Raw genomic sequence first — 12,350 nt, forward strand, 5'->3', positions numbered from 1 at the left:
GCAGTAGTTTATGTATTTTGCTATGAATCCATGCATTGCCTACCCTATTTGAATAATTTTGGGCCATATTTTGGCGAGACAAAAAAGTCTCGCCATAAATTGGCGAGACATTTGAATCTGACCATATTGTGGCGAGACATGAAAGTATCGCCAAAATGTGGCGAGACTTTTTGTCTCGCCACATTTTGGCGTAATGTCTTTCCATTCAGTTTGCAGTGCGCGTTTTGAGCGCCAGAGTCGCTGAGCAGGCCTCGAATCGGACGTGTGACCCCACCAATGGATTCCTCGTTCGGAGAGCAATCCATTGGTGGGGTCACACGTTCGGTTCGAGGCCCGTATAGCGACTCTGGAGCTCCAAACGCGTCTAGAGTTTCGGCCGCCTCCACCGGTCTTCTGGCCCACTGTGGGGACCAACATCCGTCGAGCCGTGGAGACGAGATGACCGTCTTCCTTGTCAAAATTGGCGGCGTCTTTCTCCGGAGACGGCCAAGCAGTGCATGCCGAACGAGGCCCGTGGGAAACGGATCAGTCCACCGTTCAAAGTTCAAAACTCGATTTTCGGAGTTGTGTTCCCGCTACTGCTGTTGTTTGTGTTGTTGTTTTTGTTTGATGATGCAGGGCCTCTGTGTGTGACAGCGCGTCCAAGTCTCCGCGCACTGCGAGGAGGAATTTTCGACGCGTTCTTTAAAAGGGACTGGAATCAAGCATATGACGTCACCGAGAGAATTCCTTTTTGACGCGCACTGTGGGACTTTTCAGCCTATTTATGTGGCAGCCCTGCTCCAGAAGTACGTCCGCCACCGCCGCCGCCGTTCCTCGCTCGTGCGGCTCGTTCCGTTCCAGGGTTCCAGCCTCGGTTCCAGCAGGCCCTCGCAGCCCTCGCCGGCCGCGGGCTGTTTGCCGCTTTCGCAGTAACAATAAATTCGCTCTTAGATGCTGATTGAGAAATCGCGCCCGGGCGGCTCTAAACCACGCCCAGCATCGGCCTGGCCGACACCCACGCACCGTCCGGCCCGGCCGGCCCGGCGCGTCAAGTCGTGACTACACTGGTACCACTCCAGCGCAGTGGGCCAGAAGGCCGGTGGGGGCGCCAAAACTCCAGATGCGTTTTGAGCTCCACAGTCGCTAAATGGGACTCGAACCGAACGTGTGACCCCACCAATGGATAGCTCTCCGAACGAGGAGTCCATTGGTGGGGTCACACGTTTGGTTCGAGTCCCATTTAGCGACTCTGGAGCCCAAAACGCGTCCGGGATTTTGGCCGTGCCCACCGGTCTTCTGGACCACTCGCTCCCATTTTCCCGCTGTTTCGACAACGAACCGAGAAAAGTCCGTTAGAAAGGGAAAGGACCAGTAAAGGACGTGCGGGAAAGAGAGAGCTTTATATTGCTTTTCAATGACACCAACTGTCTTGACGGCTCGGCTGCACACGGTAACAGCACTGTAACGGCTTGAGGTGTGGCGCCACGGCGCCTTGCGCTGTCTCTCTCGCACCTGTACGGGGCGCCCTGCGAGTGCGACAGAGACAGCGAGTGAGTTGACCGGACGAGAGACAATGCGACGAGCCAGAGGGCGGCGGCGAACTTGCGACGGATTCACTTTCGTTTCGTTTCCGCTTTGGCTGGGCCGCTGCACAGTGGGTCAGAAGACCGGTGGAGGTGGCCAATACTCTAGACGCTTTTTGAGCTCCAGAGTCGCTGAATGGGACTCCAACCGAACGTGTGACCCCACTAATGGATTGCTCACCGAACGAGCAATCCATTGGTTCGGTTCGAGGCCTGCTGAGCGACTCTGAACCTCAAAACGCGTCTAGAGTTTTGTCCGCCTCCACCGGTCTTCTGGCCCACTGTGCGCTGCCTGCAGCTTGCGTGGGACAGTGTGCCGGCGCGACCAAGGAATCCCGGCGAAAGGCGCGAGGCGCCCGTCACCCGGCAGACTGATTCCGAGAGTCGTTTTCGTCGCTCTGTCTCTCCCGCACGTGAAGGGGGCGCACCATGAGTGCGAGAGAGACGGAATCAGTCTGCCGATCAGTGCGATAGACCAGCCCGCCACCGAGACCAGCCCTCGGACATTCTCTCTGCGAGCTGTTCCTTCCCTATGGATGCACAGTGGGCCAGAGAACCGGCGGAGGCGGCCGAAATCCCGGACGCGTTTTGAGCTGCAGAGTCGCTAAGTAGGGCTCGAACCGAACGTGTGACCCCACCAATGGATTCCTCGTTCGGAGAGCAATCCATTGGTGGCTTGTTTAGCGACTCTGGAGCTCAAAACGCGTCCGGGGTTTTGGCCGCCTCCACGAGTCCTCTGGCCCACTGTAATGCAACACGCATGACACCTTGCAGGTGCCTGCAAAACGCTTATCGGAACCGCCCCGTCTGAAGCGTGCCAAGGTTCAGGGTTCAAGGCCCGGCGCCGGCGCACGATTTTACTCATTTCGGAATCGAGTGTATCTCGGAACGCAGTCACGTGTGCGCGCGCGTCCGCATTCGAAACGCCCCCACCACTGCGGGGGCTACGCGCCGCTCCTTTTCGAATCGAGTGCTTCTAACGCAGCCCGATCCACTTGTTTCGGCCCGGCAGCGGCGTAGGCATCGAGCGTGCAGAAACCAAACCGGTCCAAGCACTTGGGGCGACGGCCTCCGCAACCGGCCACCGCCCTTGCGTAAGTTTTGGGTAGGAAATTAGGAATAAAATCATGCGATGCCAAACCTGAGGCCTCTCCGTGCGCGGCCCACCGGTCTAGTTCTGTTTCGCCGCGGACAAGAAGGTCCACTCCGGACTCTGGAGCTCAAAGCGTCTAGAGTTGTGCCCACCTCCACCTTCTGGCCCACTGTGTCTCGGTCTTTCCAAAAGGAGACTCTTTTTCACTGAACAAATAAAACGTGAGGATTGCAATTTTTTCTGATGGTCATCTTTCGCGGTGGTTTTAATCTTCTGCACGGCGATGCTTGGACGTGTGGCTCAGCAAGCTTCGCAACCATCCAATAACCTTCCCGAGGCGCTCGGTCGGGCAGAAAGGATCTCATATGGAAATACCGGGGCCCAATCAAGGCGGAACAATGCGAACAAAGACCGGGGGGGGGGGGGCGTGCCTGACGACGACGACCTGTCCGAAGGCGATGTATGAAATCCTGGGCGGGCCTGCACAAAATAAAAAAAAATGTCAAGGAGAAAATTTAAATATTTATGCTTTTAAGTGTCAAAAAAATTTGTCTTGGGTACTCGGTACTTTTTTTTGGTAACTATTTCGTCTATTTTAACTTTTGAGTACATTTTGGTCATTTCACCCGTTTTATCCGTGTCTTTTCCCCTAGCTACTGCGGTTGGCGCCTACACGGTTCGTTGACCTGGCTGGCTGTGTGTATTCTTTCTTAGCCAAACAGGTGTGGGGTGCCTCGCCTTGCCGTGCCGTGCCGGCCTGCCAAGCAGGATGACAGAACGCCCGGCCACTTATTTGCAGAATGCCATTCTACCACGAGGACTGCCAATAACTCTTTCGCTTCATCTTCGCTTCGCCGCGGAGCGTCGCGGCGGGCGAGCACTCTCCGGGGACGCATCGCCTCAACTCCCCATAAACAATAGAATTACTAATCCAAGCTGGGGTTTACAAACCTCATTTTAAAACGACGCGGTGGTTTGTTTCAGAGCGAGGTCAATTGGTTTGAGAAGTGCAAATTAGCTGCTACCGAAAAGGAACGCGGACGCTCCACCTTGACATTTTAAAATAGTCCAGAAGTTCAGTTTTTTTAACAGTGCCAGGGGCTTTTGAACAGCTGGAGGTGTTTTGTGAGCTGGGTGTGACGTCACGGCTAGGGCTAGGCCTGGGTCGTTGAGTCGGGTGGCGCGGCGTGGCACAGTGGACCAGAAGACCGGTGGAGGTGGACAAAACTCTAGACGCGTTGTGAGGTACAGAGTCGCGAAGCAGGCCTGGAACCGAACGCGTGACCCCACCAATGGATTCGTCGTTCGGAGAGCAATCCATTGGTGGGGTCACACGTTCTGAGGCCTCTTAAGCGACTCTAGAGCTCAAAACGCGACTAGAGTTTAGGCCGCCTCCACCGGTCTTCTGGCCCACTGGCGTGGGTCCCATACCATACGCCACCCGATAGACTGACTGACGATGTTGTCGAGCAGGCCCGCAGACTGAATCCGAGAGTGGTCGCTCTGTCTCTCTCGCACCCCGAAGGGACGCCCGACGAGTGCGAGAGAGACAGAGCGACGACTCTCAGTGTGCTGGCCATCGCCGAGTGCCCGGGGTCGACGATCGTCTCCGAGGATGCCCTGGCCGTGACCATGAGGCCCCCAGGAGGGCAGCCACACCAATTTCAAATCGAATTGCCGAATTATCGCACCAATTACTCCGAGATCGCCCGCCATTTTCTCGATTGTTTTAGGGTGGTTCACCGGGTGGCGAGATTTTGCGGGCAGACAGACCGTCAGACAGACAGACAGTCAGGCAGACAGACAAACAGTCAGACAGACGGACAGACAGACAGACAGACAGACAGACAGACAGAAAGACAGACACATAAACGAAGACGGGGCGCCCTTCCGTCCCCGCTCGGTGCTAAGTAGAGTGACGTCACAGTGCCATCTCAGGGGAGTCATGCTTTCCAGCGCCTCCAGGCTGAGCATTATATCAGGACTGTCGCGCTGGATGGCCGCTGCCTGGTTGCCAGTCGGTTTCAACGAGTCACACAGGAAGAGGGAACTGCTGCGTTTCAAATCCCCGGCGGTAACCGAGGCGTTCTATCGGAGCCGAGAACAACCTGGGCAACGTTGAAGATTCACTCAGCAGCACTCACTCCTAGACTCGGAGAGCCAGAGCTCTTTGCGGGCCCCTTGTTTCCTCATCTGCTGTATGACAGTCCTTGGCGCGGAGTCTCATCGTCTGAAAGAAGCCACTCCGGTCGCGATGACTCTTAGATTCAGACCGAAACTAAGGAAAAAGTAAGGAAGCCGTTGCTGAATCTGTAATCTCCAGAGGGACCACCATCAGTTCGTCGCTCAGGAACTGTATTTGTACTTACTTATTAGCAAAGCAGCGTGTTTATGACAAGGGGTCGCAAACGCCGTGGCAAACGTCTTTCGGGCTGCCGAGCATCAAATTTGATGCGTGGCAAACGCCTTTAAGGTTGCCCCGCAGCAAATTTGATGCGTGATTTTTTTTTAATTTTTTCCTTTTTTCTTTTATTTTAATTTCTTTTTAAAACTTTTCTTGTCTTTTTTGTTTGAGAGTACAGGTTGGGTAAGCCTCCCCGGCAGGAAAGTGGCGTCTGTTTTCCAAACAGCAGTGCGACGAGCCGAAAGGGTTCGTCCTTAGAGAAGGCCGCATTGTCCGGCCGGGCGAAAGTGCAGGCTACTTCGAGCGTCGCCGGACCAAGAGTCGTTTTCGTCGCCTCGTCTTTCTCTGGCTCACGGCGCGATCCGGGTGCGAGTGCGAGAGGGACAGAGCGACGACCTTCGGCGTCCCGCGGAGAGTCCTGACGCCGAGAGCCCTTCGCTCGGCGTGCCCTACACTGCTCTGCACTCGTTTCGCAAGCACAATGAATCAATGGGTCATGGATCATCGGCTGCGACGCGGTGCAGGTGGGCAGCGCGTTGGAGACGGGCCGACACCGCCAGACGCAAACTAGTGGCTTTGAGAACGGTCGCTGTCGCGCTTGCAATTAAGTGGACACACAGTGGGCCAGAAGACCGGTGGAGGCGGTCAAAATCCCGGACGCGTTTTGAGCCCCAGAGTCGCTTAGCAGGACTCGAACCGAACGTGTGACCCCACCAATGGATTCCTCGTGCGGAGAGCAGTCCATTGGCGGGGTCACACGTTCGGTTCGAGTCCCATTTAGCGACTCTGGAGCTCAAATCGCGTCTTTTGACCGCCTCCGCGCAGCGCGCCTGCGGGCGGCCTATCGCCGCCACGCGAGACACTCGAGCGTTGCGGGCTGGCCTACCCTGGACTTGACAGGCGCTCCACCGCAAGCGCAGCGGAGCGGGTACACTTTTAATTCGGGGTAAAGTTTTCGTCCGAGTAGATCCTACCAGCAGGGTAGCGACAGAATGCGGGGTCGCCAATCCAGTTCAAGTCAAGGTGTCGCGCTCCTGGCGCCGGTTCCTGGCGGTGGCGTGGCGGCCGCGCGGCATTTTTGGCGCGAGAACTGCTGTGAACTTTACCAACCTTACGGACGCTCGTAAATTAAGCTGGCGATTCCGCGCCACTCTCCGACCTAACGTTTTATTTTGTTTATTTTTTTCGCTCTAACGGTGGCGCCACTGGGAAGCCGGCGTTACCGGCGGCAAGGCGGCGAAAAAAATGCACAGTGCGAATGGCATGGCGGCTATTTGTCGTCTGCTTGGGCAACTCCACACCCAGTGCTGTCTCTCTCGCACTCGCGGAGTGTGGCCAAGGGGAGTGAAAGAGACGGAGGCACTGTGAGGAATCAGCATGCAGACGCACAGTGGGCCAGAGGACCGGTGAAGGCGACAAACCCCGAGACGCGTTTTGAGCTCCAGAGGCGCTAAATGGGACTCGAGCCGAACGTGTGCCTCCACCAATGGATTGCTCTCCGAACGAGAAATCCATTGGTGGGGTCACACGTTCGGTTCGAGTCCCTTTTAGCGACTCTGGAGCTCAAAACGCGTCTAGATTTTCAGCCGCCTCCACCGGTCCTCTGGCCCACTGCGGTGCTGTGGCGTCAGGGCCCGGCCCTGGCACCCCTATCACAAAGGCTCGTCCAAATTGATTGAGCGTGCCTTGGTCCTGCCGAGCGACGCGAGCGACGCAAGCAACGCACGGAGCCTGCGGCAAGGACAAGGGCAGGGCGAACATCTTGCTGCCTTGGCGCCATGGTGGTGGACACTGGAGTGTGGAGCGGGTGACGAACGCGAGCCAAATTGAAAAAAAAAAAAACAGAATACTGGTTCGAGCTCCACCTGTCTACGCGAAATGGACAAGCTTCTGTTTTGTTCCTGTTTGCGCCGGGTACTGCAGACGGACGCCGCGAGAGAAGTGTGAGACGGAGCGATCCGGAGTACATCGTTTGTACGACCTCTTTTTGTCCGACCTGCCGAAATTCGTCCGACCTCCTTCCCGCTGTAATATTTTTCTACGACCTCTTTTTGTCCGACCTTACCACCGCCTCAGCCCCCTGCCCCCTCAACACTCGACAAACAACACATGGTACCCACGACGGAGTCATATAAAATTTGGTTTAAAATAAAACGTAAAAAATTTGAACCCTACGACCCTCTCCCCCCCGCAATGGGGGTTCGAGCCGCCTGCTTAACTTCGGTGTTCGGATGGGAACCGGTGTGTCCAGGCTTTAAACTGCTACCGCATAGTTCAGCTTCTGTAGGACCGCTATTGCCTTCTTACACATGAAGGACCGCCTTATGAGGGCAGCCGGCGATCGTAGGGTGACAGAGATAGAGAGACAGAGAGAGACAGACAGAGAGGAGGTTTGGTGGGAGCTTCTTGTTTTCGTAGGGTTGGTTGTGTACCCCATGGTACCCCCACTGTCCGGCGCTCCCGTACCGAACATACAGCGTTTTAGGCCAGCTTCAAAGGACTTATCATCGCCTCCCCGACGAATCAAGGAGGCACCACCCGCAACCACACACCGGATGGTCTGGATTGATGGATCAAATACGCCATCGCTCCAGTGCCGAGGCCAACCCGCCGAAGCGGATTGCTTTTTAGACACCCACAGCGGAGTGGCCAGGTGAATGTGACTCTGACCACTACGCTATCACGCTTGTACGTCTCGCCGAGTGTTGGACGACGGGTTTGAATTGCAGTGGGAGGAAGGCAGTCGAAAAATGTAATGAAATGATGGGATTTGATCCCCGGACCCCGCCATCGGGATCACACGACTTTACGCTCTCGGCCACCACAGCCCGTGTATTGTAGAGCGGCGTGAGGTGGGTTGTTGACGCAACAGGACTCGACCGACCTGGTCAAAAATTCGCAAGAAGTTGATGGAGTCGAACCGCCGACCCCACCACTGGGAACCGACGCCTCTATTCCTTGGACCACCACGTCCCACGCTCAGAGCGGGCTCTCGTGTACGGGTTTGAACCGCACTGGGTGAGGCAGTAAAATTAAATGGAAAATTTGTTAGGAGTCGAACCTCCGGCATGTGGGCCTGTTGCACACGGCTCCCTCGGGTGGCCTCAAACCACCACCCATAGGATAGAAAGTCAAAAAAACTTTGGTGACGCTGGTTTCGAACGCCGGCCTGCAGAATCTCGATCCCTCGTTAGAGCTAACCTTTCGGCTATCACAGCAGTTGCGAAACGTGATGGAACATTTGTTCCTATCACCGGTGTAGCCGAGAGGTTAGAGAGGTGGGACCGAGTACCCAGCGTTGTTCGAATATTAACGTAACCAAAGTTTTTTTCGACTTGCTTTTCTATGGGTGGTGGTTTGGGGCCACCAGAGTGGAGCCGTGTGCAACAGGCCCACATGCCGGAGGTTCGACTCCTAACAAATATTTCCATTTAATTTTACTGCCTCACCCAGTGGGTTAAAACCCCGTAAACGAGAGCCCGCCTGAGCGTGGGACGTGGTGGTCCAAGGAGTAGAGGCGTGGGTTTCCCCAGTGGTGGGGTCGGCGGTTCGACTCCCCAACTTCTTGCAAATTTTTTGACCAGGTCGGTCGAGTCCTTTTGCGTCAAAAACCCACCTCACGCCGCTCACAATACAGGGCCGTGGGGCCGAGAGCTTTAAGTCGTGTGATCCCGATGGCGGGGTCCGGGGATCGAATCCCATCATTTCATTACATTTTTCGACTGCCTTCCTCCCACTGCAATTAAAACCCGTCGTCCAACACTCGGCGAGACGTAAAAGCGTGATAGCGTAGTGGTCAGGTCACATTCACCTGGCCACTCCGCTGTGGGTGTCTAAAAAGCAATCCGCTTTGGCGGGTTGGCCCGGCACTGGAGCGATGGCGTATTTGATCCATCAATCCAGACCATCCGGTGTGTGGTTGCGGGTGGTGCCTCCTTGATTCGTCGGGGGGGCGATGATAAGTCCTTTTAAGCTGGCCTAAAACGCTGTATGTTCGGTACGGGAGCGCCGGACAGTGGGGGTACCATGGGGTACACAACCAACCCCACGAAAACAAGAAGCTCCCCCCAAACCTCCCCTCTGTCTGTCTCTCTCTGTCTCTCTATCTCTGTCACCCTACGATCGCCGGCTGCCCTCATAAAGGGGGTCCTTTATGTGTAAGAAGGGAATAGCGGTCCTACAGAAGCTGAACTATGCGGTAGCAGTTTTAAAACCTGGACACACCCGGTTTCCCCTCCGAACCCGAAGTTAAGCAGGCGGCTCGAACCCCATTGCGGGGGGGGGAGGGTCGTAGGGTTCAAAATTTTTTTCGTTTTATTTTAAACCAAATTTATATGACTCCGTCGTGGGTACCCTGTGTTGTTTGTCGAGTGTTGAGGGGGCAGGGGGCTGAGGCGGTGGTAAGGTCGGACAAAAAGAGGTCGTAGAAAAAAATTACAGCGGGAAGGAGGTCGAAAGAATTTTTGGCAGGTCGGACAAAAAGAGGCCCTACAAACGATTAACCGAGAGCGATCGAGCCAACCTTTCGGATGCACAACTCGATAAGAATCGTAGCAAAATTGCGCGGTTGTGTCGCTGTTGAAGCGCAGCGACAACGGGTGCCATCCAATGGGAACTGGATCAAAAGATGCCCTAGTCACACACAGACACACTCACACACAGACAGACAGACACACACACACATACACACACACACACACACACAGGACTCAATTCCCCCATTGTTGGAATGGCTGTGGCGCGTCGTGCGCGCTCGCATCGGAACGGAACGCATTTGCCGGTTGTTGTGCAATACCGGGGCAACAATGGGTTATCGCAATGCGGCGCCTCGAGGCTAGGCCGCCACCACACTGTCAACCCCAGCCAACGCCTCGGCGGGGCGGGGTAGGCCGCACGCAGCAGACTCGAACCGAACGTGTGACCCCACCAATGGATTCCTCGCTCGGAGAGCAATCCATTGGTGGGGTCACACGTTCGGTTCGAGTCCCATTCGGCGACTCTGGAGCTCAAAACGCGTCCGGGATTGTGGCCGCCTCCACCGGTCTTCCGGCCCACTGTGCCCTAGAGGAGCTCAGTCGCTCTGCTCAGTTCACCGTGTTCACTCCACAGTAGCCCCCGTGTTGCGACACCGTGTTTTGTCCGGCGGCACGCACACTGCTCGCTGTTGGCGTTTCGGTTCCGCGATAAGCCGGCCGGCGTCCCGAACGACCGAACGGCCGGCGGCCTCACGGGCGGCGGCAGTCCCTCCATATTGTTCCGGCGAGAGAGAAAGTAACACGCACCGCGCACGCCACATCGCGACGTGCGCGACGTGTTATCGTACACGTGGGGACAGGCGGACGGACGGACGGACTCACAGTGTGCCAGAAGACCGGTGGAGGCGGACAAACCCCGAGACGCGTTTTGAGCTCCAGAATCGCTAAATGGGACTCGAACCGAACGTGTGACCCCACCAATGGATTGCTCTCCGAACGAGGAGTCCATTGGTGGGGTCACACGTTCGGTTCGAGTCCCATTCAGCGTCTCTGGAGCTCAAAACGCGTCTGGACTTTTGGCCGCCTCCGCCGGTCTTCTGGCCCACTGTGGGTCGGAAGGACGTACAGACAGACAGATAGACGTGTGCGTGACGTTGGCCCGGTACAAAGGAAGCCGCTCCAGCTTCGCGCCGCTGCCTGCCCCGCTTTGTCTAGCTCCGTCTAGCCTCGTCTAGCCTGACGGGGTTAATGACGCTAGAATCGTCTCGTTTTCGGATGGCGCGTCTCAGTCTAGACGCCGCCTTCTCATGGGCCGCCGAGCCGAGGCGCCGTTCACCGACCGTGACACTTTTTGCCTCTGTCTCACTCGCACTCACGCCGGTTCCGGGAGTCCTCTTCGTCGCTCTGTCTCTCTCACTCGTGAGCCGGAGAGGGCTGAGAGGCGCGCTTGAAATTTTTGGCGGGAAACCGGCGTTGCCGCTGCACCGTAACAGCAAATCTATAGTGTAGCGGCGCGTCTTCCGGCACCCACGCGTCTGTCTCACAGTGCGGTAACGCAGTTGTCGATCGCCGCGGCCGGTGGCGCTAATTCGTTTGTTCTCCTTCCAGGAAGCAGCAGGCTGTCGCTCTGTCTCTCTCGCACTCGTGGGGCGTCCCGTACGGGTGCGAGAGAGACAGAGCGACCACTCTGGCGCCAATGCGATACGCGTTTCCAATTGGTTTTCACAGTGCAGGTACTCGGGGACAACGCGGAAAAGGAACCCGGTACACGTGTGGCGGCCTGGCGGGTAGGGACACTACACCGCAATGTGACCGCCACACTGTATTTGGTGACGACTCATTCGCGGCTGCGGTGCGAATAGCGGCCGATGCCGAAAGCGCTCTGTCTCTCTCGCACCCTTGCGGGCCGCCCCGTGCGTGCGAGAGAGACAGAGCGAGGCTGTAGTCCGGGAGCAGCCCGGTGGGAGTGCGGCCAGTTCAAGGGGAAAGCGTCAAAGGGACGAGGCCGCGGAGGGAGGGCGGTGCCAAAGTGCCAATCTGTCTCTCTCGCACCCACACGGGGTAACCCACACCGTGAGTGCGAGAGAGACGGACTGCTGACTGACACCCAAATGAACGATCGGTTGTGTTGGAGAAGGACGGGCGGCGCCCGTGATACAAGTCGCAAACAAAATGGAGAAGACTGACGCACCGACAGCTGGAAGTCAAGGTCAGCCCGCGGGGCGTCTCTCTCCTCTCTCTTTTCCCCTTCCCTCTCTCTCTCTCTCTCTCTCCCTCTCTCTCCTCTCTCTCTTCTCTTTTTTTTTTTCTCTCTCTCTTTTCCCCCTCTCTCTCTCTCTCTCCTCTCCCCTTCTCCTTCCTCTTTCCCCTCTTCTCTTTCTCTCTTTCTTCCCCTCTTTTTCTCTCTCTCTCCTCTCTCTCTCCTCTCTCTCTTCTCTCTCTCTCTCTCTCGGGGGTCCGTTGCCAGCCATTTAGAACGCGAGACAAATCGGATCACCGAATGGAGCCGCCGGCCTTGCAAGCATGTTCTCATCACTTTGGATTCAGATTCACGTTCGGATCCGGGTGGGCTTTTTTTTTGGTCCATTTTTAGTCACAACAGTTATCACTCAGGCTTCACCCAAAAAAAAGAATTCTTGGATCAAGAAAATTTAACTTTTCGGTTTTTGCAAAACAATTTTTTTTATCCAATTTTTTTTTTTTTGATAGGAAATTTTTTTGTGTCAAGGTTTATTTTCTTACAAAAACAAGAAAATAAAAATGAGAAACCATTTTTTTGGTGTTCAACGGCTTGCCCTTCGCGGGCGTTCGAC

The sequence above is a fragment of the Thrips palmi genome, unplaced genomic scaffold (genome assembly GCF_012932325.1).
Source record: "Thrips palmi isolate BJ-2018 unplaced genomic scaffold, TpBJ-2018v1 HiC_scaffold_18, whole genome shotgun sequence".
In the NCBI taxonomy this organism is placed as follows: domain Eukaryota; kingdom Metazoa; phylum Arthropoda; class Insecta; order Thysanoptera; family Thripidae; genus Thrips; species Thrips palmi.